Source organism: Jaculus jaculus, unplaced genomic scaffold, assembly GCF_020740685.1.
Source record: "Jaculus jaculus isolate mJacJac1 unplaced genomic scaffold, mJacJac1.mat.Y.cur mat_scaffold_36_1_2353498_arrow_ctg1, whole genome shotgun sequence".
NCBI classification, from domain to species: Eukaryota; Metazoa; Chordata; class Mammalia; order Rodentia; family Dipodidae; genus Jaculus; species Jaculus jaculus.
In genome coordinates, this window is record NW_025423492.1 from 124,642 (window position 1) to 149,444 (window position 24,803).

Below are 24,803 nucleotides of genomic sequence, written 5' to 3' on the forward strand. Positions count from 1 at the left end.
CTTTTCCATATAACTATATGCTTTTTGCCAATACCATGCTATCATTGTCCAAGTGTCTATAGTATAATTTTAAGTCACAAATTATGATATTTCTAGCAGTATTCTTGTGGCATAGGCTTGGTTTGCTTATATAAGGTCTTTTGTGACTTGATATGTATTGCTGAAATTTTGTCTTTGGAACTTGGAGTTGCATTGAATTTGTATATTACTTTTTGTGGTGGTTTGATTCAGGTGTCCCCAATAAACTTAGGAATTCTGAATGGTAGGTTCACAGGTGATGGTAATTTGGGAATGAAAGACTCTTGGGGCAATGCATTATTGGGAAAGGGTCTAGCAACTCCCTCATGCCAGTGTTTGGCACACTCTCTTGTTGCTGTTGTCTCTCTGATGTTGGTTAGGGGTTGATCTGTACCCTCTGTTCATGTCATTATTTTTGCCTGCCATCAGCGAGTTTCCTCTTGAGTCTATAAACCAAAACAAACTCTTCTTTCACCATGAGTTGCTTTTGGTAGGGTGTGTTCTGCCAGATATGTGAACCTGATTGCAACAGTTTTAATAATATATCCATTTCAAAATATTTCTACCAATCCAGAAGCTTGGAATATTTCTTTATCTTATTTTATTTTTTCTTGGTTTTTCGAGGTAGGGTCTCACTCTGGTCCATGCTGACCTGGAATTAACTCTGTCTTCTCAGGGTGACCTTGAACTCATGGCAATCCTCTTACCTCTGCCTCCCCACTGCTGGGATTAAAGGCATGTGCTACCACGCCGGGCTGAATGTTTCTTTATGATCTGGTGTTTTGTATATTTTTTGAATGCCTTGAATTTTTCTGTATAAATAACTTTTATATTATTAATGAGGCTTTTTGATAGATACTTTTGATATTGGCTAGCTTCATAAAATACATTAGCAGGTGTCCCTTCCCTTTTCATTTGTAGAAGAGATTGAGAAATGTTGGCATTAGACTTTTCTCAAAAGTTTCATAGGTGAAGCTGGGAAATGGTTCTGTGAATAAACTGCCATATAAACAGGAGTAACCAAGTTGGGGTTCACAGACTGCACATACAAACCAGAAGTCATGACTGGTTTCCATACTCACAGTGTGCTTTTGAGGAGGTCAGAGACCACGCAGGAGAATTTCCTGGAAGTTCTAATCTAGCAGATATAGCAGTGAGCAATAATGGGTACAAGACTGAGTGCCTCAAAAGGAAGTAGAAGTTGAAGGTTAACACCTGAACGTTTTCCTTAGACCTAAACACGTATGCAGCGGCATGCCCATGCCCACACTCCCACACGCCAATACCCATGCACACAAATGCACATTATGCAAATACAAGCCCATCAAAAACTTTGATAGATTTCAACAGTGATTTATTATGTCTTGGACTTGCCTTTCTGGGAGACAGTGGTTACTTTTTCCATATCTGTTCAGTAGGGTTCTGTTTATGTTATTTATCTTCATGCTTAATTTTGATAGGTTATATGCATTTAGGCACTTGCCGTTTAATCTAGGTATTCCAGGGTTTTTGTCATGTAAGTTTTCTGAGTATTTCCTAATGGTCTCTTAGATTTTATAGGGATCGATTTTAGCAACTCCTTTTCCTGTCTCTAATTTTCTTTATTTGGGCCCTCTATGTCTGCCTACATGTGCCTTTCTCTCTTTCGTTCTTATTAGTTTGCATAGGGATTTGTCAATGTTGTTAATTGTTTTGGAGAACCAACATTTTGACTGAATCTCTGTATTGTTCTGTTTTCTCTATTTTATGTGTTGGTATTGTCTCTGTTTTGTTAATCTCTGACATAATTTTTATTAATCCTTGCTGCCTGGTTTGGTGTTGGTTTCAAAATCATTTAATTTGCCTTATTTTATTACTACTCAAGTCAGTCTGAATGATCAGTGTGCATTCTTATGAGTATACACTTTCCTGTTAGGATGACTTGTGTATTCATTTCTAGGAACATTTTAAATTTCCTTCCTTATGCCTTCTATGTTTTACCATTAATACAAAGGTGCATTTTAAAAATATTTATTGGGGTAGAGAGACTGCTTAGTGGTTAAGGCACTTACCTGCAAATCCTAAGGACCCAGGTTCAATTCTTCAGGTCCCAAGTAAGCCAGATGTGCTGGAGATGGCAAGCATGCTGTTTCAGGATCATGAGGAATTGAGCGCCAAAGAGCTGCATGACACAGTTCCAGCCAATCTATCTCTTCCTTGGAGTCCAATGTGGCCCTTCTATAGAAACATCTTTGGCTCTCTGTGTTACAGATATCTATGGCTTTATGTATCACATTTGTCCTCTTCTGTCTTTCACTTGGTGAACCAATCTCTATGTTGACTTTTCCAGCAAAAATTGGGGTTAGTGAAGTGTTGGTCAATGTATCTGTGTTGGGAGCTACGAATCAAACCTTGGCCATGTTAACAGAAACTGCCATTTAGCAAGTTAAGTTTCTACTTCCTTACCTAATATTCAACTACCAGGGGATCATACGCTTGGCTGAATACTCTCCCATGCTTTCAGTAGCTGATGAAAAAACAAAGGCATTGCTGCCCACCGCTGAATAGCTGGCCTCCCTCTCTTTTGTATAAAAGAAGGGAGGAGATGTTGCCAGCCATAGAGCAAAAGCCTCTCCATTTTGCCTGGGCCTGCTCATAAGCTGACTCATTACTCAGAAAGCTGGTCCATCCAGCTTTCTGTTAGGTACTTATAGAACATCAGTCAGCAGACTGCTTACAGAATCTTTATCTTTTGCAAAAGGCCAGTTTATGGTCAGGATGTGAAGCCTCGTGCAGTCAGGATGTTAAGCCAGTGAGGCAAGATTAGATGAACACCTAATTACATCCCCTCTAGGTTTCCTGACAACTCCTTGCCCTGGCCACTTCCCCTTCCCCCTACAATTCCTTGCCCTGACCACGTCCCCTTCCCTCTACAAGCCTATATAAACCTATGTGTAAGAATAAACTCTCGAGGCCATGACAAACACCTAGCATGGTCCCCTTCTTGTGTCTGTTTGCCTTCTTTCATTCAGGTTAATTTTCCCCTCGTTTCCTTGTTCGACTCCCCCTGGCCGGGGCATATCTGAAAGAAGCTCTGGCATAGAACTGGAAAAATAAGAAAATGGGTCAAAAATAATTGTTTTCTTTAATGAACTTAAAGAAAGTCAGGCATGGAGTACAGTACACTTAGGAGGAAACAATGAACCTCTTGGAACAATGTAAAACTTGTTCTATGACTAATTTTTCTGAATGGTGGCAATTGCAGCAAACTATGACTCTTTACCAAGAATCCTTATAGGAAAAATAACTGAGGTCAGAAAGAGTTCAATTGGTGGAGGGGGAGGGGACCAAAGTCTAAGTAATGGAGAGACATGGGAAAGGAAAATACAAAATAAATGGTTGGGAGACAAATGGGTTTATTGGATCAGTGATTAAAGGTGGGAGTCCCCATTTTGTGGTTGTTTTGTGTCTTGTCATTAACATAATTATTGAAAGTAGGAGCTCAGGAAACTGGAAGTGCTTGACCGCACATACATGAGGAAAATGTAAAAATAGTTAATCGTTATAGAGGCCTGACGACTGTACTTGAGGTAAATAATTACGGGATTGTTTGATGTAAAGAAATAGCAAAAAAATTTCTATGAATTCTGTGGAACTGTACCTTTCTTGAAGTTTGTTCTTGCATGACATGATAAGAAAGTAAAAGACTGAGTGTAAGAGCTGTGGCAGCAGAGCAGAGAAGCAGAGAGAGAGAGATGGAGAAACTCATCTGCCTTCAGCACTAGCCTGTCAGCTTGCACCAGAACTTGACTTTGAGTGGTTATTGCGCCGTTCCCTTTATACCTCCCTTCAGGGCCCTCCTTCAAGCCAGGGCTGGACCTCCACACAGATGCACCAGTTGCCACAGGTGTCTGGAGTTCATCTCAAGTGGGAACTGGTCCTGGTATACCCGTTATCTCTCTCTCTCTCTGTCTCTCTCTTTCTCTCTCTGTTTCTCAACTTTAATAATAAATAAACATTATAAAAATCATATATTTTCTCTCTCTCTCTTTCTCACTGTGTGTGTGTGTGTGTGTGTGTGTGTGATTGTGTATGTGTATGCAGCTCTTTTGCTGGTCCATTTAAATACCTCTGCTGCACATGAAGTGAGTGGCTTTGAAATTGAATCTGAGCTAGAAGGCTTTACATGCAAGCACCTTTAACCACTGAATCATCTCTGAAGGATCAGATTTATATTTTTAAAATATTTATTTACTTGTATATATATGCATATTTTTGTGTGCATGACAGGGCCTCCTTTTTATTTTTTATATTTGAGAGCGACAGAGAGAGTAAGACAAAGGGGGGGGGGGAGAAATGGGCGCACCAGGGCCTCCAGCCATTGTAAATGAACTCCAGATGCATCTGCCCACTTGTGCATCTGGCTAACGTGGGTCCTGGGGAATTGAGTCTCAAACCGGGGTTCTTAGGCTTCACAGGAAAGCACTTAACCACTAAGCCATCTCTCCAGCCCTATGACAGGGTTTCTTGTTGCTGCAAACCAATGTGAGGTGCTTGTGTCAGGATGGTTGGGAATTGAATCTGGGTCAGAACTGCTGAATCAACCTCTCAGCTCCTCAAAGGTGTGTTGGGCAATGTCCACGTATTTGTGTGTTTTGTGAAGATTCTCTTGCTTTTGAGTTTTAGCTTTATTCTTATGTGGTCTAATATGGTGTAATGTGACATGTATTGTTTTGCATTTGGAAGGCTTGCTGTGTGATCTATGATGTGGTCTTTCTCAGAAAAATTCCATGGTCTATCAAGAAGAAGGTTTATACTCCATCTCTCTTCTAGGATGTTCTGTAAATGTCTGTTCAATTCAGTTGGATTATGGTAGAGTGCCCTTTTTTGTGAGGGTTTTTTTTTTTTTTTAAGTAGAGTCTTGCTCTCTCACAGGCTTACTGAGAATTCACTGCGTAGTCTCAAACAACCTTGAATTCATAGGTATCTGCCTACCTCTCCCTCCAGAGTGCTAGGATTAAAGGTGTATGCCACAACATCTGACAGACTGTCTTTTTCTTTGAAAAAAGAAAAAAAAATATGTGAAATATGTGTATTTAGATGTGTATAGGCATTCAAGAGTCTCTTGCCACTAAAAATGCAACAACAGACACTTGTATCATGTTTTTGGTCCATGTTTTATGTGGGTAGCCTGGGAATTGAACCCTTTAATTCTTGTGAACCTTTCATTGGTGAGCCATGTCCGCAGCTTCTATGTCATAATTTTACACATAAATATCTTTGTGATTTATTTCTTTCTTGATTGCTTGCTTGCTTGCTTTTTTGTTTAGAGGACTTAGCTGGATTCATATCATGTGCTCCCTATAAAGGGCCACTGGCAAAGTATAGTCACTTTACTAATGTTAGAAGTTTATTTATTATACAAGCAATATTTTGGAACAGACCTTGTCAGTTTTAATGAGTAAACCAAACACAGCCTAAAAATAAACTGCTTTTTGAATGTATTTAAAGTTTCATTTATTTATTGCAATTAGAGACAGAGAGAGAAGGAGGGAGGGAGGATGCCTCAGAGCATATAGCCACGGCAAACAAAATCGAGATGCATGTGCCATTTTCTGCATGTGACTTATGTGGATATTGGGACCTTAAGCTTTGCAAGCAAGTGCCTTAACTGCTAAGCTATCTCTCCAGCCCAAGAAGTGGCTTTTGAATAAAATACTTTTCTAGTGAAGCACAGAGGTCAATGTGTGCATTACTAGTCCTCTATAGGCTGATAGATGAAGATTGCCATGAGTTAGAGGCCAGCCTGGGGCGGTTAGTGAGTTCCACTCTAACCCGAGGTAAAAGCTGAGATACAAAGACACACACACACACACACACACACACACACACACACACACACTAGTGGTACAGAGATGGCTTTGCAGTTAAGGAAGTTGACTGCAAAGCCTAAAGACTCAATTTCTGTTCCCCAGTACCGAGTAAGCCAGATGCACAAGATGGCACATGTGTCTGGAAGTTTCCAGTGGCCAGACAGTCTTGCACATCCATTCTCTTGCTTCTTCCTTTCCCTCTATATGATAAATAAGTAAATGAAATTTCTTAACTATATATGTTTTTAAAGGTTCAAAATCAAGTATTTTGGGGGAGAGACTTCTGATGAGCTGCCCATGCTGACCTGTAACTTGCAAGCCTCCTGATTGGCTGGGATTGAAGGCACAGTTACCTGACCTGGCTTGAATATGAATAATTGCCTGTCAGCAAATACAGCCAGAGTGACCATATTAATGAGGCATTCAACAGAATGCACTAAACGTGAATATGTGATTTGTACAGAGAGGTATTTCAAGGAAACTGGGTCGAGACAGAGCACCTGTACAGGCAACACTGGGAATAATCAGGTGAGAGATGATTGTGGGAGTCCAGGTGTTGGTGACAGCCTGGGTTACTGAGACAAAACAACTACACAACAACGTGGTGCACAGTGAGGAGTGAAGCGTGTCACATTGTCTGCTGTGGTCCTTTACACCTTCTGAACAATACCACCATGTGGCAGTTAGCAGTCCTACTAGGAAGACAGTTCAGGTCACATAGGAACATCTCAAGCAGTGAGAGCATTTAGAGAGGATTTTTAAACACTTATTCTCAACATCAAGTTCATGAGTGAATGTTGACATTGAGGGACTCTCACACCAAAGTCCTAAAAGTCATTATAGGCAGAACATGATTGAAAAGTTTAGAAGTTGAAAATCATTTGTTATCATGTATTTATTTTTGATCTGGGGTTTAAGCTAGGAGCTTTCTCCTGAGCTGTTCCCTGAGGCTAAATAATTCTGTGAAAATAAACAAAGAAATATATAAAATTGTTTTAGATATGTAGAATTAGACACGTAACCTTTGCCATTGTTTCATTCCTAGGAAGGTTTATTTTCTTTTCATCTCAGGTCTGAAATGCATTAATGGTTCTGACTGAGTATGTACTCTGAAAGCATATGATTAATCTTAGGAAGAATATGATTGCAAAGCCCAAAAGGCACTTTTACTTAAAACCTACTTCTGATGCAAAATAGGACATATCATTTTTGTTGAAAAACTTTTTTTTTTTAAATAATTTATTTATTTGAGAGCGACAGACACACAGAGAAAGACAGATAGAGGGAGGGAGAGAGAATGGGCGCGCCAGGGCTTCCAGCCTCTACAAACGAACTCCAGACGCGTGCGCCCCCTTGTGCATCTGGCTAACGTGGGACCTGGGAAACAGAGCCTCAAACTGGGGTCCTTAGGCTTCACAGGCAAGCGCTTAACCGCTAAGCCATCTCTCCAGCCATTTTGTTGAAAAACTTTTATTTTCAAGCAGAGAGAAAAAAAGGAGAGAGAATCAAAGAGCCATTGAGCTTAAACCTGCTGAGGCAAATGCACATGCCACTTTGTGCATAGGTTTTATGTGGGTACTGTCAAGCTTTGCAAGGAAGAAACCTTAACATTGAGCCATGTCTCTGGCTCTTTGATATTTATATCAAAATCCATATACTTTAAAATTCAGAATGAACTAATAGACTCAAAATTATGTGCCCAGCACTGTCTGTAACAACTTTTAATAGCATTGTTATAACAAGAATACATTTCTTTAAAAATAAAAGGGTCTCATTTTGCAGCCCAGGCTGGCCTTGACAGCACTACACACCCTAACTTGGGCTTGAACTCATGAGAAGTCTCCTGACCAGGCCTCTCTTGGAGTGCAATAACAGATGAAAACCAGTACACTGCCCTAAGTATGATTTCTAAACTCTATTTCTAAAATGTATCCATTAAAACTGTTAGGAATCATTGGTTTTCACATTCAATAGAGAAAACACTGGGCCACAAAAGACTTCTCAGAGAAGCTACCTTTTTGAGTCATACCCTGCCTTAGCTACCTTCCTACTCCATTAATGTAATGTAAACAGTCACCAAATTCTGTCATGTTTGTCTTACTGTGAGCAGATTTCACACTTGGGCCTTTATGTGTAGGCTTGAAATCTCAGGCTCCCTCCCCATTGTGCTCCATCTCCCTGTTTAGTTCCTAGAGCATCTTGATGCTCTCCATTTCTTTCATGTTTAAACCCACTTCTCCCTCATTTTAGGTTTCTTCCCCCTGTTTCTATGGTCTGTGCTTCATGAAATCAGTCCCCAATTCCTCTTACAATCTTTGACTTTCTAGAGCCTAGTCCTTTCCTCTCTTCACCATCTTTCTCTTTTCATCTAGATGAATGAAAATGTGCTAAAATATAAGAAAAACTACTACTTTTTTATACTTTACTTTGATATGTTTTTGAGAAAGAGTTTCCCATGTAAACCTAGGCTAGCCTAAAACACAGTATAGCCAGTGCTGGCCTTGAATGCCTGCTTCTCCTGACTCTACCTTCCAATGCTTGGATTTAGTTCAGTTTGCCATGACCCCTGTGAAATTATTATTATTATTATTTTAATAGAATGAAATTCAAAACACCAAAGTAGAAAGATCAGTGGCAGGAAACATCTAGGTAAATAATAATGGTTTTCTATTTCTGTTTAACAGTCTCAAGAAGTCTGATTTCATTCTGTATTCACATGCCCTTCAAGCCTCGATACTGAAAAGAGCCCAGAGCTTTCTTCATCTGTCAGGTTCTTGTGGCAGATAAAGCAACAATGTGTGAGAGAGTAAATGATATGTCCAAAATTACAAAACTTGTGAAAATAAAGGCAAAACCTAAGTCAGGACTCCAGATTTCTAGTTAAATACTTTCTCACATTATTAAATAAATGAATAACATTTTCTGGGCCAGAAAATGGTAGTTCAAAATTTTAATCCCAGCATTCATGAGGCAGTGGTAGGAGGGTTGCTTTGAGTTCAAAGTCACCCTGAGACTATATGGTGAGTTCCAGGTCGTCCTGAGCTTGGGCAGACCTACCTTGAAATCCAAAATAAATAAATAAATAAATAAATGAAACAAATTACAAGTGCACATGGATTCCAAGTTGGAGCATGACAAATTTCTGTAATCAATTCATGAAAAAAATGTGTAGGAATATAATGATTTGATGACTCAGGCCTTTATGATGTGATATTAAATGCTTTGAACTTATATATATTTCTTTTCCTATGCTATGTAAGTGTGGCTTTTACTAGATGAGGGTTTATATATAGTTTAATACAGAAAAATATGGCACAAGAGAGGATGGAAAGAATCTAATATTCACAGGGTGGGAATGTGTACTCTCATGCATTGTCCTTCCACCAGAAACAGACTAGTGACCTGATGACCCCAGAGTGAAGACCGAAATCCCAAAGGAGAAGGGCCCACTGTGGAATGTGTCTTATTGAGAGGGAACTTAACCCAATGAGATTATGACCAATATGTACTAAGTTCATGCAATAAAGTTCTCCGTAAAAAAACTCTTGTAAAACATAATCACACACAAGTATGTAGAACTGCTTTTAATTTTTAAATTTTTTTTCTCAATTTTTATACCATTTCCATGATTATGAAAAATATCCCATGGTAATACCTTCCCTCCCCCTCTTTCCCCTTTGAAATTTCATTCTCCATCATATCCCCTCCCTATCTCAATCACTCTCTTGTATTTTGATGTCATGATCTTTTCCTCCTCTCCAGTATGGTCTTCTGTAGGTAGTGTCAGGCACTATGAGGTCATGGATTTGTCATCATTTATTTTGATGCAGTCTGTGTGTGTTCTTGTTTGTTTGAGTGAAGATGCATGTGTGTGGCCTCTGTGTGGAGGTCAGAGAATAACTGGTCTTCATCTGTCCATCTCATTTGTGGTATAGTTGCTCACATTAAGTAGATTTTTTTAAGATTTATTTTTACTTATTTATTAGAGATGGAGAGAGAGAGAGAGAGAGAGAGTTAGAATGGGCACATCAGGGCCTCTAACCACTGAAAATGAACTCCAGATGCATGTGCCACCATGTGCATCTGGCTTATGTGTGACCTGGAGAATCAAACTTGGTTCTTAGGCGTCACAGGCATGCACCTTAATCGCTAAGCCTTCCCTCCAACCCTAGTTGCTCACTTTAGATTTCACCTGCTGTTTTTTTTTTTTTTTTTTCTGTTATTGTTGCTGTTTGTTTATTTGCTTTTGCTTGCTTGCCAGCGACTTCCAGGGAGAAGACTTGTATCAGCCTTAAAGAAGAACTTTAAGTGTCTGACAGCTTATAGTGTCATTATGAGTTTCTGTGTATTCTTACTATATGAAAGTCATCTCATCTATTAGGTGTGAAATACAGGTGTTAGGTCATCTTATGAAATATGCATATGAGTAAGTATCTTGCCTGAGGACATTCATGCTCCAGGTTTATGTGCTAACTTTGCAGAGTTAGTAGCCAGAAAAGGGGAACATATTGGCTTGAACTAGAGACTATCAGTAATGTTGGTTTTCAAATAGTGTGAATGTTAAATATTGTCCTTTAATTTATATACAACTGCTTTTAAAATTTATTTTACCTACTTGAAAGAGAGAAAAGGCAGATAAAGAGAAAAATGGGTATGCCAGGGTCTTTAGCTGCCGGAAACAAACTCCAGGTACATGTAGCACCTTGTGCATTTGGCTTAATTGTGTCCTGATGATTCAAACCTGGGTCCTTTGGCTTTGTAGGGAATGCCTTGGCTGCTAAGTCATATCTACAGCCCTTAAACATGTCTTCTATAACATACATCTATACACCATAATTCTTACCTTCCACTGCTTTAACTTCAATTTTATCTGCTTCATCTGGAGCCCTCAGAGGAAACACTCTCAGAGACTACCTACAAAATTTTATATAAAAATGAGTTATATAATGTACTTCAATGGTATTAAAAACACATGTGAAATTTCCATTTTAAAAGGAATTATGGGCTGGTGAGATGGTTTGTCACTTTAGGAACTTGCCTACAAAGCTAAAAGACCTAGGTTCAGTTTCCCAGGACCCATGAAAACCAGATGCACAAGATGCCTCATGCATCTGGAGTTCTTTTGCAGCTCGGTGAAGTCTCTGGAGTGCTGATTTTTTCTCTATCTGCATGTTTCTATCAAAACAAATAAATAAAATATTTAAAAAGAATTTTTTCTCTAAGACACGAATACCAGTGGGGAATATTTCTTTTAATGGATATTAATGAAGGAATGATGTGAAATGCCAAGTGTTTCTATATGTTACCAACCTTCAGCTAGAGTGAAACTGAGGACGTCACTAAGTGAGCTGTTATTATTATTACCATGTGAAGACTTTCTTGTACTCAAGAATGAAATGTAAATAAGGAAGAGGAACTCAGAAAGGAAATATTGAATGAGAAAGACAGGGAGAGTGGAGCAAAAGAAGGAAAAATAGTGAAATGAACATTGTTGACGGTTAAAACCATGCCACTTTCTAGAAAAAGATCTAAAGTGGAGAGATATGGAAGCAGAGTTTCCAGAGAACTTCCCTGTGAAAATTTACACAAGTGTGGGGGGGTGTTCAGACAGACAAAGTCATTCTTGAGCTCTGCACTTTTGCAGTATATTATCAGGCAATGACAATGTTTACACCACCCTCTGAGTAGCTATGTAATACTTCCTGCTCAAGGAATAACAGATAAAAATGACTCTTTGTGTCATCAGTCCTGAGAAACAATGAAAAGCACTTCTGAGCATGTTTCTGGAGATGGTGGAAAGACAAATAGTGACGGAGTCAGCAATCCCAACTGTGGACTGGGGATATGGCTCAGCAGGGAAAGGTGCTGGCTTGCAAGTCCTGCCTTCCCTCATTTGATTCCTTCTCAATCCAGACTCAAAACTGCTGCATCTCCGGATTTCCCTTGCTGTGACAAGAGGCGCTGGTGGTACCATTTTCTTAATGTCTCTTTCTCTATGAAATAAATTTAAAAAGTAGAAGTATTTTGTTTATTTATTTTAGAGAGAGAGAGAGAGAGAGAGAGAGGGTGGGGGGGAGGGAGAAAGAGACAGACACATGATGGCCACACTAGGGCCATGGGCCACGGAAATGAGTTTCAGATGAACGCACCAGTTTGTGTACCTGATTTTTTGTGGGAATTAGAGAAATCAGCCTGAGCTTTGCCAGGAAGTGCCTTCAACTACTGAGTTATCCTCCCAACCCCACAAACTATTCTTTCAAAACATATTATAGTTATAAGATAATATAGCTCAATAGTAGGAAATTCCTTGTGGTAGTAATCCACAAAGTGCAGGTAAGTATGAATACCACCAAGAGGAAGATTACTGTTTAAAAGCAGGGGAAAAGATGCAACTATGTGTTAAAACAGCATTAGAAAAGGAATTAGGATATATAGAAAGTAGTGATGAGGAAACATGAAGGATCTCACTTTAAATGGCTTCAATGGGCTTGTATTCAAGCCAAAGTTGAGAATATTGCTTCTCATGGTTTTAGTGGCAGGCAGAAGAAAAGTGGGGACAGAGGTAACCTGAAGGGATTCAGTTCTTTAATCCATAAAGATTAGGTATCATGGGGTTATACTTAATGGGCATTACTTATTAATAGTAGGTTAATCAAAATACTAAGCCATTGATTTTAAGGTTTAAATTATTATTATAATTTTATTGTTTTATCAAGCTAAGGTCTGACTCAGACCCAGGCTGACCTGAAATTTACTATGTATTCTAGGGTGGCCTTGACCTCAAGATCATCCTCCTACCTCTAGCTCCCCAGTACTGGTGTTAAAGAAGTGTGGCACCATACCTGGCAGGCTTAATTTTTTTAATAGTATGCACAATAATAAGCTCAATTATGACCTTTTAATACACACATGTTGAGCTTTGTTGACATAGACCCCTGTCATGTCTGACAAACGATGCTGCAGTTACCTTCTCATGACTGGGACAAACACCTAACAAGAAATACCTTATGGGAGGAAATGCTTCATTACAGGCTTACTGACTCCAGGAAAGCTTCATCGTGTTGGAAGAATTTGGCCCACATCATATATCCACAGCAGAGCAGAGAGAGAAAAAACAGCCAGTACCAGCAAGGGAGATCTGATTCTGAACACATCCTAGGGCTGGACTCAAGATCTGCCGCCAGTAGGCTCCACCTGTTGGAGAAGAAATAGGCCCGTGGTGTACTTCTTCAATCCCAGTACTCAAAAGGCCAAGATAGGAGGATCTTTCTGAGTTTGAGGCTGCCCTGAAACTACATAGTGAATTCTAGGCCAGCCTGGGTAGAAAAATCCCTTACCTCAAAAAACAAAACAAACAAACAAAGAAACAAATAACAACAAGAACAACAACAACAACAAAAAACCCCAGAAACTATGGGGTCATTTACAGTGCTCCAAAATGTAAATCTTGTTATTCCATGTCCTGGTCCTGTTCTTTTCTACCCATGTTCTCCAAAGGTACATTTCTGCTTTCATGTGTTTTAGCTGTATATACATCTTTGTAGTCTCAGGGTGGCCTCGAACTCATGGCAAATCTCCTACTATGGCCTCCCTGTGCTGGAATTAAAGGCATGCGCCACCACTCATGGTTTGTATGTATGTCTAGTATCAAAATATTTGAAATCACCATTGCATACATTACACAATTAAATAAATTTGAAATATTAATTCCAAGTTGAGTACAAACTATTATCTCATGTTTTCATATCCATCAAAAATGAAAACAGAAATGATTAAATGTGTATAATTATGAAATAGTCTCTTACCATTTCACTGAGAATCCTTACAAGAAATCTATTGTAGCTCAATTTGACAATAAAAAATTTAGGTTTTCCCTGGATTACTATGAATTTGAGGCCACCCTGAACCAACATAGGGAATTCCAGGTAACCTGGGGATAGAGCAAGACCCTACCTTGAAAGACAAACAAAAATATTGTAAGCTAAAACATGAAATGAAAGTACATGAAAACTAATTTTTCAAGATTTGTTTTCATTTATTTATTAGAGACAGAGAGAAAGAGTGAGAATGGGCATCCAGGGTCTGTAGTAGTGTAAATAAACTATACACGCATGCATGTGTTACCATGTGCATCTGGTTTGTGTGGGACATGGAGAATGGAACCTGGGTCCTTAGGCTTCGTAGGCATGTGCCTTAACTGCTAAGCCAAATCTCCAGCCAGTGAAAACTAATTTTTAACATATAGTTATTATTCTGATAGGTGTTTTAGTTATGTAAGGCTGTGGAATCTTGCTTTGAAGATTGGTAAAGACTGTTATGGCTTTATTCTTTCATTAGGAATTAATTGCTACAGTGATTAAGAAAGGTATAGACAAGTTAGTTTCCAAGTTGGCAATATTTGTGAGATAATTCCTAGTGCTTTGTTTAATTTCAGGTGTATGTACAAATATAGATTTCTGTGTTTTTTGACATTTAGAATCCTTCAGATCATTTTTAATACAGATATACAAGAACAACATAAATTATCATGTCAAAAGTGGAATTTTCTTTGCTAAAGTAAAATCGGATGATGATCTCATATACCAGTATTAAGGGAAATGCTATGAAAATATTTCTTCATTATGCATATATTATTTTTTCCTTTTTCCAGTTTTGGATGAAATTGATGGATACCAACAATATGAGGTAATAGTTCCTACTTATCTTTGATTCAAAATGCAGGTAGAGTTGAAAATATAAAACAAAGTTCTATCAAAACAGAGTTCTATCATTCAGGTTTGAATATTTAGAACTAATGCTCTTTCCATTGAATTTTGCATTGACAGTTTGGTCAACACTGTGGCCCTATTTTTATGGCTTATTAGCAATTATTTTGCTCTAATACAGAAGGTCATAGTGGTAGGGTATAGTGATACCCACCATTAATCCCAGAACTCAGGAGATAGCAGTAGGAGGATTGCTGTGATTATGAGGCCACCCTGAAATAGATAGTGAATTCCAGGTCAGCCTGGGTTAGAATGAGATGCTACCTCAAAAACCAGCCAGGCATGGTGGTGCACACCTTTAATCCCAGCCCTGGGGAGGCAGAGGTAGGAGGATCACTGTGAGTTCAAAGCCACCCTGAGATTACATACTGAATTCCAGGTTAGCATGAGCTAGAGTGAGACACTACATGAAAAAAGAAGAAGAAGAAGAAAAGAAACCCACAAAAACCAAGCAAACAAGTCACAGTGATACTGAATTTACACTTGGGTTTAATACTCACTTGTGTTTCAGGAAGTTTCAGTTGTCCTCCAGAGTATAGATTTACATTTTGACATGTAGAGTTCTACTATTTTGTTTTTAAAACAATCATTACACAATCACACAAATTAGATACCCAGAAAGCACCTTAATATTTTCATTATTGTGCTAAGACCATAATTTCCTATGTTCATCCTGAGTTAAATTATAACAGGCTATGTCATCATTATGCATATTCAATCACTTCTGTTTATACTTTTAGGCTATCGTATTGGACATCAGAAACACCAGGTAAAACTTCCTACCCCACTTTGAATGACCAGGCTGGTAAAGATGAAACCATACTTGGGTGGTTGAACTTTACAGGCAAATGATTTTACCGCTGAGCCATCTAGCTATCCAGTCTCAACATTCTTTAAAAAAAAAAAATGTCCTGCGCATGCTCGGAGGGTGTGGAGTCTGTGAGGCAAGATTTGGGGGCGGGTCTATTAGCAGGGCCGCGCATGCGCACCTCTTGCAGAGTGCATTGTGAGGTCTGTGCCGGGAGGCTCTGGGGCTCAGCTTCTCAGTCGCTGTGGAGACAGAGCCCCGCCCAGGGCAGGACCAGCGCCTGCGGACTCGGGAGCTGAGGCGGATCCTCTGCTCTGGATGCAGGATATGGAGGCTGAGCAGTGGAGCCCCGCGATGTCCGCCCAGGAGACACCAGATGGACGGATGGACAGAGGCTGGGCACGGCGGACCTTCGTCTCCTCACAGGTGCGCTCAGCTACGCAGGGCTGGGCCAACTTGGGCCGCCCGTCCCGTCCGCGGGCGTCCAGCCCCTGCATGGCCAGCGTTGGGCGAAGACCCCGGTTCTCCGCAGACCCCGAGGGGCCGAGCACAGGTCTGCTTGTTTCTGTGTCCAGTCAGCGCCCTGGGAAGTGCGGGCCAGGCCGAGGCTTCTAGAAGCAGAGGCTCAGGTAAAGTGGTGAATGTCACGTGGGGACATTATTAGAGCTGGTGTTTGTGCTGTGCCCTGTGGACCTTAGTGGAGCTGCATTGTAACTGTGCCACTTGCTGATGAATATGCAGTCAGTAGTGCCTTGGAGAAGTCGGAATGCTGCAGATACAAGGATAATTATTAATATAAGATTAGTTAATAGTGCTATTATGAGATCAATCTGTCATCCTGTCAATGGTTGTAGTAATTTACTGATAAAATTAATGAAGAGATTAGTATAATATCTGATCTATTTTATATATGGGATGGAGATAAAATTGTCAAGGAGAAATTACTGGTAAGTATAAATATTACTGGTGTTAATATAAATAAGTCAAAGAGTATAATTGATTAATTGCTGTGTCATAAATAATGATGACTATTATTTATTATATATGAATGTTAGATGCAAAAACTAGGATTTTTCAAGCTGGCTTAAGCACTTGGGATGAGAGCTAGGAGGAACACCATGAGATGGAGACCATCCTGAGAATATATAGTGAATTTTAGCTCAGCCTGGGTTAGATGATACCTACCTAAAAAATAAACAAATGGGATTTTTCATGATTGTGTTTTATTTAGTGTTCCTCAGCCATCAATCAGTTTAGATAAATTGTAGGACTTAGAGTGTATTAGTTTCTATGATGCTGGTAATAGTTTTAACATCTGTTAATGCTACCTCTTGAGTACTTCTGCTTTTGAGAAGTGGAATGGTGATATGCCTAGTTTCATCATTAGTGGGAATGTTATGATCAGGGGTATAATGTCATTGTCTGATTTATGTCTCTGGCCTTCAATGTGTAAAGTTGCTTTAAATGGCTGGTAAGAGAAGGATTGAAGTGGTTGCTTGTGTCAGGAAATATTCCCCTGCTACTTACGTTTGCATGGAATTTGCTATTTTAAATAGAATTGTGATAATTATTAAGTTGTGCATTTCAAGTCCTGCTCATATAACCTAAGCATGAGACCTAAAGATGGTGATTAGGGACGCTTAGATAATTGTTATAATAGTAGACATTACTCAGAATTTTTCTCTGTACAGGAAGGATATAGACCAACATTTTCAGTGGATGGGCCTTCCAGCTTAATTATCCAATTTCACTTATATCAGACTTTGTTGTATAGATATATTTAAGAATAGGTTCAAATCTTAACATTCTAGAAATAAAAAGTCTTAATCCTCTGTGTTTTCTTCTATGAAAGTAACTCTGTTTTTGTTACTGAGGCAGAGTCTCACTGTAGCTCAGGGTGGCCTCAAACTCATGGTGACCAACCAGGCTAAACCTCCATAGTGCTGGGGCTCAAGTCATGTGCCACTATGGCCTGATCAAAATGACTCTTCTTTTTCATATTTCTGTATATAAGGGGTATTATACAATGTTATAATAAGTAACAATACATATCATATTCAAAGAGTCAATGCTAGGTGTGGAATTTTTTAAATAATTAATTCCTTAATTGACCAAATTTAAATCTTGGGCATGATGCTCAAATTCATAAAAATAGAAATGACAGGTTAATATTTAATTATGAAATCTAAGATTAATCATTCTTGAATACGGGAAGTATAAAAGTACCTAACAAGAGAGTAGTAGTAGTTAGGACCTTTATAAGAAGACATTTATATATAAGTAATATTATATGTAAATAATATTTAAAATAATAATAAGTAATATAAATATATATATATGTATATAATTTTATATATAAAAATACTCTTAGTGGGCCTGAAGTTCATTCTACATCAAAACCAGACACTACTTCAGACATTCCTCAGATCAGATAAGGCATGATAGTTTCTGTCAATGACATTATAGCTAAGGGTGGGTTGGGTAAAATTAGTCATGTTCATTTTTGTGTATGAGTTAGTGAGGACAGAGTAAATGACCCATTCAACAAGAGAACTGGGAGTAGGGTGCTTTCTAGTGATACTTCACATGAAATTGACAAGGCTACAGCTGAAGTGCCCAGGAAGAAAATGCAGAAAAAGATAACTAGTATAAAAGAGTTAGAGAAAAGAGAGACTGAAAGCGAGAGCGCGAGAAGCTGTAGAAGATTAAGGTCAGTCTTCATTATACCCTCTCCAGTGTCTTGTGGCTCAGGTGTTCCCTCTAAGGGCCTGGTGAAGGTTCAGCCATTTGGTCTGCCTTTTAGGATGTAGAATTTTATGGTACCACTGCCATTTGGGTCAAGATTTGTGTCTCCCACCCTCTCCCTTGCAGGCCCCTCTCTCCCCACCCACCCTATTGTCTAGTCCTCGAGATGTTTGATGGATATGTCAGCATCTTGGGTAGATTCAGGTTAGGTGCTGTAGATGAGTGAGATTATGTGGCCATTTTCTTTCTGCGATTTGGTAAGTTCACTGAGAATGATCTGTTCCAGGTTCAACCATTTTTCCTCAAATTTCATTGTGTCATTCTTTCTTACTGCTGTGTAGAATTCCATTGTGTAGACATACTACATCCTAGTTATCCATTCTTCTAGTGATGGACACTGGGATGATTCCAGCTCTTAGCTGTTATGAATTGAGCTGCAAAAATATGGTCGAGCAAATCTCTCCGGACTATGGTTTAAAGGTTTTAGTGTACATGCCTAGTAAGGAAATAACTGGGTCTGTTGGTAATTCTATAGTCAGCTTTTTCAGGAGTCTCCATATTGCTTTCCAAAGAGGTTGTACAATCTTACATTCCCACCAACACTGGATGAGGGTTCCTAATTCTCCACATCCTCGCCAGCATTTATTTTCATTTGATTTTTTGGATGTTTGCATTCCTTACTGGGGTAAGGTGAAATCTCATAGTTGTTTTCATTTGCATTTCCCTGATGATTAGGGATGTTGAACATTTTCTTAAATGTGTGTTTGCCATTTGTATTTCTTCCTCTGTGAATTGCCTGTCCTGCTCCTTGCCCCATTTGGGGAGTGGGCTGTGTGACTTTTTATTTGTTAGGTTTTTTAGTTCTTTGTACATTCTAGAGATTTGGCCTGTGCCAGCCGGATAATCAGCAAAAATTTTCTCCCATTCTGTGAGTAATCTATTGGCTTTGCTTACCATATGATTGCCTGTAAATAACTTCTTCGGCTTCATGTGAATCCCATTGGTTGAGTGACTGTTTAAGATTGTGAGCTACTAGGGTTTTGTTCAGGAAGTCTTTTTCCATTACTATATCATGGAAAGGTCTTCCTATATTTTCTTCCAGTAGTAGAAGAGTTTCTGGTCTTATATTATGGTCTTTGATCCATTTGGAATTGAGTGTAGTAATAGCAAGATGTGTGGATCAAGTTTCAATTTCCTGCATATGGTTATCCAGTTTGTCCAGCACCATTTTTTAAAGATACTATCTTTTTTTCCAGCCTATATTGTTAGGACCTTTATCAAATATCATGTTGCTTGACCCAAAGTCCAGGTCTTCAAGTCTATTCCATTGGTCTATACTCCTGTTTTTATGCCTATACCATGCTCCTTTTTATTACTGTGGCTCTGTAATATAGCTTTAGATCAGGTATGGTGATGCCTCCAGAGATATTTCTTTTGCTGAGGATATGTTTGGATATCTGAGGCCTTCTGCCTTTCCATATGAAATTTGACAGCATTTTCTCTGTCTCTGTGAAGAGCAATGTTGGGATTTTAACTGGAATTGCATTAAATCTGTAAATTCCCTTTGTTAGGATTGTCATCTTCACAATGTTAATTCTTCCTACCCAGGCCAAGAGAGGTCATTCCATTTTCTTAAGTCCTCCTCAATTTATTTTTTGGGTATCTTTATGTTTTCATTGTGTAGACCTTTCATTTCCTTGGTTAACGTTATTCCAAGGTATTTTGTTGTTGTTGTTGATATTGAAAATGAGACTATGTCCCTTATTTCTTTATCTGTATCTTTATTATTTGTATATAGAAAAGCTACTGATTTTTTAAATTTTGGTTTATTCTTATTTATTTGTTTATTTATTAGAGATTGACAGACAGAGAAAGAAAGAGTTAGAGAGAGAGAAATAATGGACACACCAGGGCTTCTAGCCACTGCAAACAAACTCCAGATGCGTGCGCCCCCTTGTGCTTCTTTCTAACGTGGGTCATGAAGAATGGAGCCTTGAACCGGGGGCCTTAGGCTTCACAAGCAAGTGCTTATCCGCTAAGCCATCTCTCCATCCCAAGGCTACTGATTTTTCTGCATTGATTTTGTATCCTGCTACTTTGCTATAGGAGTTATTCATCTTCAGTAGTTTTGGAGTGGAGTCTCTTGGGTCTCTTACATATATAATCTTGTCATCAGTGAATAGACCTAACATAATTTCTTCCTCTCCAAATTGAATCCCTTTTATTTCTTTCTCCTGTTTTATTGCTTAAGCTAGGACTTCCAGAACTATATTGAAGAGCAGAGGTGAGAGTGGACAATCCTGTCTTGTTCCTGATCTCAATGGGAAATCCTCCAGTCTGGCTACATTAAGTATTATTTGGGCCTTAGGAGCTTTGTATATTGCCTTTATTATGTTGAGATATGAGCCAACCATGCCAATTCTTTCCAATATTTTGATCATGAAGTGATGTTCTATTTTGTCAAAGGCCTTTTCTACATCTATGAAAATGATAATGTGGTTTTTGTATGTAACCTTGTTTATGTGGTATATTAAATTGACAGATTTCCATATGTTGAACCACCCCTGCATTCCTGGGTTAAATCCCACCTGATCAAGGAGGATAATGCTTTTGATGTGTTGTTGGATTCGGTTTGCGAGGATTTTGTTCAGGATCTTTGCATCTAAGTTCATCAGGGAAATAGACTGGTAGTTTTCTTTTCTTGTGGCATCTCTGCCTGGTTTTGGGATTAGGGTGATACTAGGTTCATAGAAGGAGTTGGGTAGCTTTCCCTGTTCTCCAATTGTGTGGCACAGTTTGAGGAAGCTTGGTTTGAGTTCTTCCAGGAATGTTTGATAGAATTCAGCTGAGAAGCCATCTGGTTTGTACTCTTCTTTTTGGGGAGGTTTTTTATTACTTTTTCAATCGCAATGAGTGTGATAGGTCTGTTTTGGAGATTAGTCTGCTCTGAGTTTAGCTTTGACAGATGGTATGTGTCCAGGAATTTATCCATCTCCTCCACATTACCCAGTTTTGTGGAGTAGAGGTTTTTGAAATAAGTCCTGATGATTCTCCCAATTTCACTTATGTCTGTTGTGATAGCTCCTTTTTCATTTAGAATTTTTTTCATTTGAAGCATCTCTTTTTTGCTTGATCAAATTGTTCATGGGTTTGTCAATCTTGTTTTCTTTTTCAAAGAACCAGCTCTTTGTTTTGTCAGTTTTCTTAATTTTTTTCTTAGTTTCTAGTTCTTTAATTTCTGTTCTGATCTTTATTATTTCTTACCTTGTGGAGATTTTTGGGTTTGATTGTTCTTATGTTGTTAGTGACTTTAGGTGAATGGTTAGGTTATTGATTTGGGATCTCTCTGTCTTTGTTATGAAGACATTTAGTGCTATGAATTTTCCCCTGAGGACCGCCTTCATTGTGTCCCATAAGTTTTGGTACGATGTGTTCTCATTGTCATTTATTTCTAAAAATTTTGCAGTTTCATTTTTTATTTTGTCCAGTATCCATTTATTGTTTAAACGTGTGCTGTTCAGTTTCAAGGTGCTGATGGGATTCTTGGTGGGTCTTTTGTTGTTAATTTTTAGCAATATAACATTGTGATCTGACATCATGCCGGCACTTATATCAGTCTTCCTGAGTATGTGGAGGCAGGCTTTGTGGCCCAGTATATGGTCTATTTTAGAGAATGTTCCATGGGCTGCTGAAAAGAGTATTCAGTCTGTGGATTTGGGATGGAATGTTCTGTAGATGTCCATTAGGCCTAAGTGCTCTATGGTTTTGTTGACCTTTCTTACTTCCTTGTTGAATTTCTGTTTGGATTATCTGTCTACTACTGATAATGGTGTATTGAAGTCCACAAAATGGTGATGTTGGTGTTTTTTTCTGTTTTATTGTCAAGTAGGTTCTGCTTTATGAACTGTGGTGCCCCTGTGTTTGGTGTCTACAGATTTATGATTATAATTTCCTCTTGGTAGATCATTCCCTTGTTAAGTAATAAGTGGCCTTATTTGCCTTTTTGATTATTTTTTGTTTCAAGTCTGTTTTATCCAATATAAAAATAGCCACGCCTGCTTGTTTCTTATTTTTGTTTGCTTGGAATATTGTTTTCCACCCTTTCACCCTGAGGAGGTGTCTGTCTTTAGTGGTGAGGTAGGTTTCTTGAAGACAACAGATTGAGGTGTCTAATTTTCTGATCCATCCTGTTAGCTTATGTCTTGATGGGTGAATTAAGGCCATTAATATTTAGGGTAATGATTGTGAGGTTTGATTTGATCCCTGCCATATTGTGTTGGTGTATATGGTTTGGTTTTCATGGACTTTGAAGTTTTTGGTGCGTTCTCTGAGTTTGGTCAGGGAGGTGCTTGTACCTGAGCTCGGGTAGGCTAGGCAGGTGAAATGGACCTGGGCTTTCACGTGAATGGGCACCAGCTGTAGCAGTAAGTGAGCAAATGGGCAGAGGGAGCAGACTAAGGTTGCACAAGAGATTATCAGCAGTGTCTGTGGTGGAAAAATGGAGCCTAATTTTATTATGTAATTATGTTTGTTTGGGGCTAGGGATAGTGGGTTGTCTAATCCCAGTTTGTTTCCTAGCCATAATATAGTTAAGCTTCTTCTTACTTAAGAATGTAATCTCCAGATTAGAGCCTTTATGTGAGGTAGAGGAGGTGTGTTATTAAGTGCTGATCTCGATGTTAATTGATTAAGCCACATTGTGTATTCAAAGCTCACTCTCTACTTCTATTATGCTGTGATGATGTTATGACTAACTGCTTGCTCTTGACATGTTTTCCCCACCATGATGAAGTTTCTTTTCAAAACATCCAGAAGCAGGGAATTACCATGGCATATTGTTCACAATCATGGAAGTTGTTAAGTATAAGAAAGAAAAACCTATAAATATATATATTTGTTTGTTTGTATTTAATATATATTAAATAAATAAATTATATATATATATATATATTTTTTTTTTCTTTTTTATATAAGAGAGCAATGAAGAGAAAGAACAAACAACTGAACAAAGAAAAACTGCCAGCTGGAAAAAAACTTGTCTTTCCATAAGCTGTTTTGAAGTAATAAGGTAAATAGTACAGAAAGTTGTTACCAAGATGCTGATGCTACCAAAAGCACAAACATGTGACTTTGTAAAGTTTTAGTTTCAGAGAGAGAGATAGAGAGAGAGAGGGAGGGAGGGAGAGAGTGAGCATAAATATGGCCATGCAAGGGCCTTTATCTACCACAAATGCACTCCAGATGTATGCAACACCTGGTGAATCTGGCATATGTGGGTGGTGGTGTATTGAACCTGTGTCTTTAGCATTTGCAGGCAAGTGCTCTAATACTAAGCTATCTCTCCATCCCCCAACCATGTGATTTTTAGTCTTTTGGAACGAGACTTAAGGAGGAATATGCAAGGAATCTGGCACTTTGGACTAAAAAAGTGTAGGATTGTAAGCAGAACTTAATTTGCCATTCACATGAGAGTATGAAGGACTAAAATGCAGAAAGAGATATGAATTATTTAGACTCCTGAGTTTTCAGAGAGGAAAGATGTCTTTGTTAGGATCTGGGCTAAATGTAATTTGTTTGATATTCTCACTGTTCTCCTCTTGTCCTTTGACCTTGAGTAATGATGAATTTAAAAGTAATGTACTGATCTGTTTGGTGGAGAAAAATATAGAGCAGAATATATGAAGGGTATAAAGATTGGCAAGAAGGAAGTATGTACAGATAAGTTTTAGGACCCAGAGTGTGTAGCCCCTTAGTTGCATTGTCAAAGGATTAACCTGTTGAAGGGTGGTCCAGCTCCTCTGAATGGGGGAAATAGCTAATATTCACTACAGGTGAGACTCAAGCCAGTGTAGGCTCAAAGTAGAATGTATGCTTAAAAGGGGGGCCTGAAGGAAGAATGCTGAAGGAGTTTCTTGGTCCTTGGAAGTCTGGCTTCATTTCAGCCTGGATAATGAATTTTTCAGCATCACCCACTTGGCTTTGGTGTTTTGAAGTATTACAGATGCAGAAAATACATGGTCATGGAGTGTACTCATTGTTCTGGAAAGTTTTGGGTCTGGAAAGTGTTTGGATCATGTGTTTTGTCCCAGGAACAAGAAAACAACTGCTACAGAAATATTTAAATGTAGATGCCAAAAGCTAAGTCTACCATTTTATCCAATGTAAAATTTGATTTGATTTCCTGTTTTGTGAAGTGGCAATAAGAGTATATAGTCTCATAACAACATTATAAGTCTCTTCATTGTGTATGTTGTTAACCACAGAGCTACAGTTCTTTGAAATTGATAGTTTTGGGTGGGGTTTAATGTCACTGTATTGCACATGTGTGCACATACGTTAAAGTAGATGATGTAATTTATATGACAAGAACACAGGCATTGGTCTTAAAGATGAATCATTATTTGGCATGGGCAAGTTTTCAGTGGTTTGATTCCTAAATCACTGGGCACATGTTTATTAATTACTTTTGTTCATTTACTGGAAGTTTATTCAGTTGAAGGTCCATTGAAGCAGAGGTTACTATTTGTGTAGGTTTCTCAATTTGTTTTCTGGACGGGGACTCATTCTAACAGAAGCTGGCCTGGAACTTACTTTTTCGACCAGGACTGACGTTGA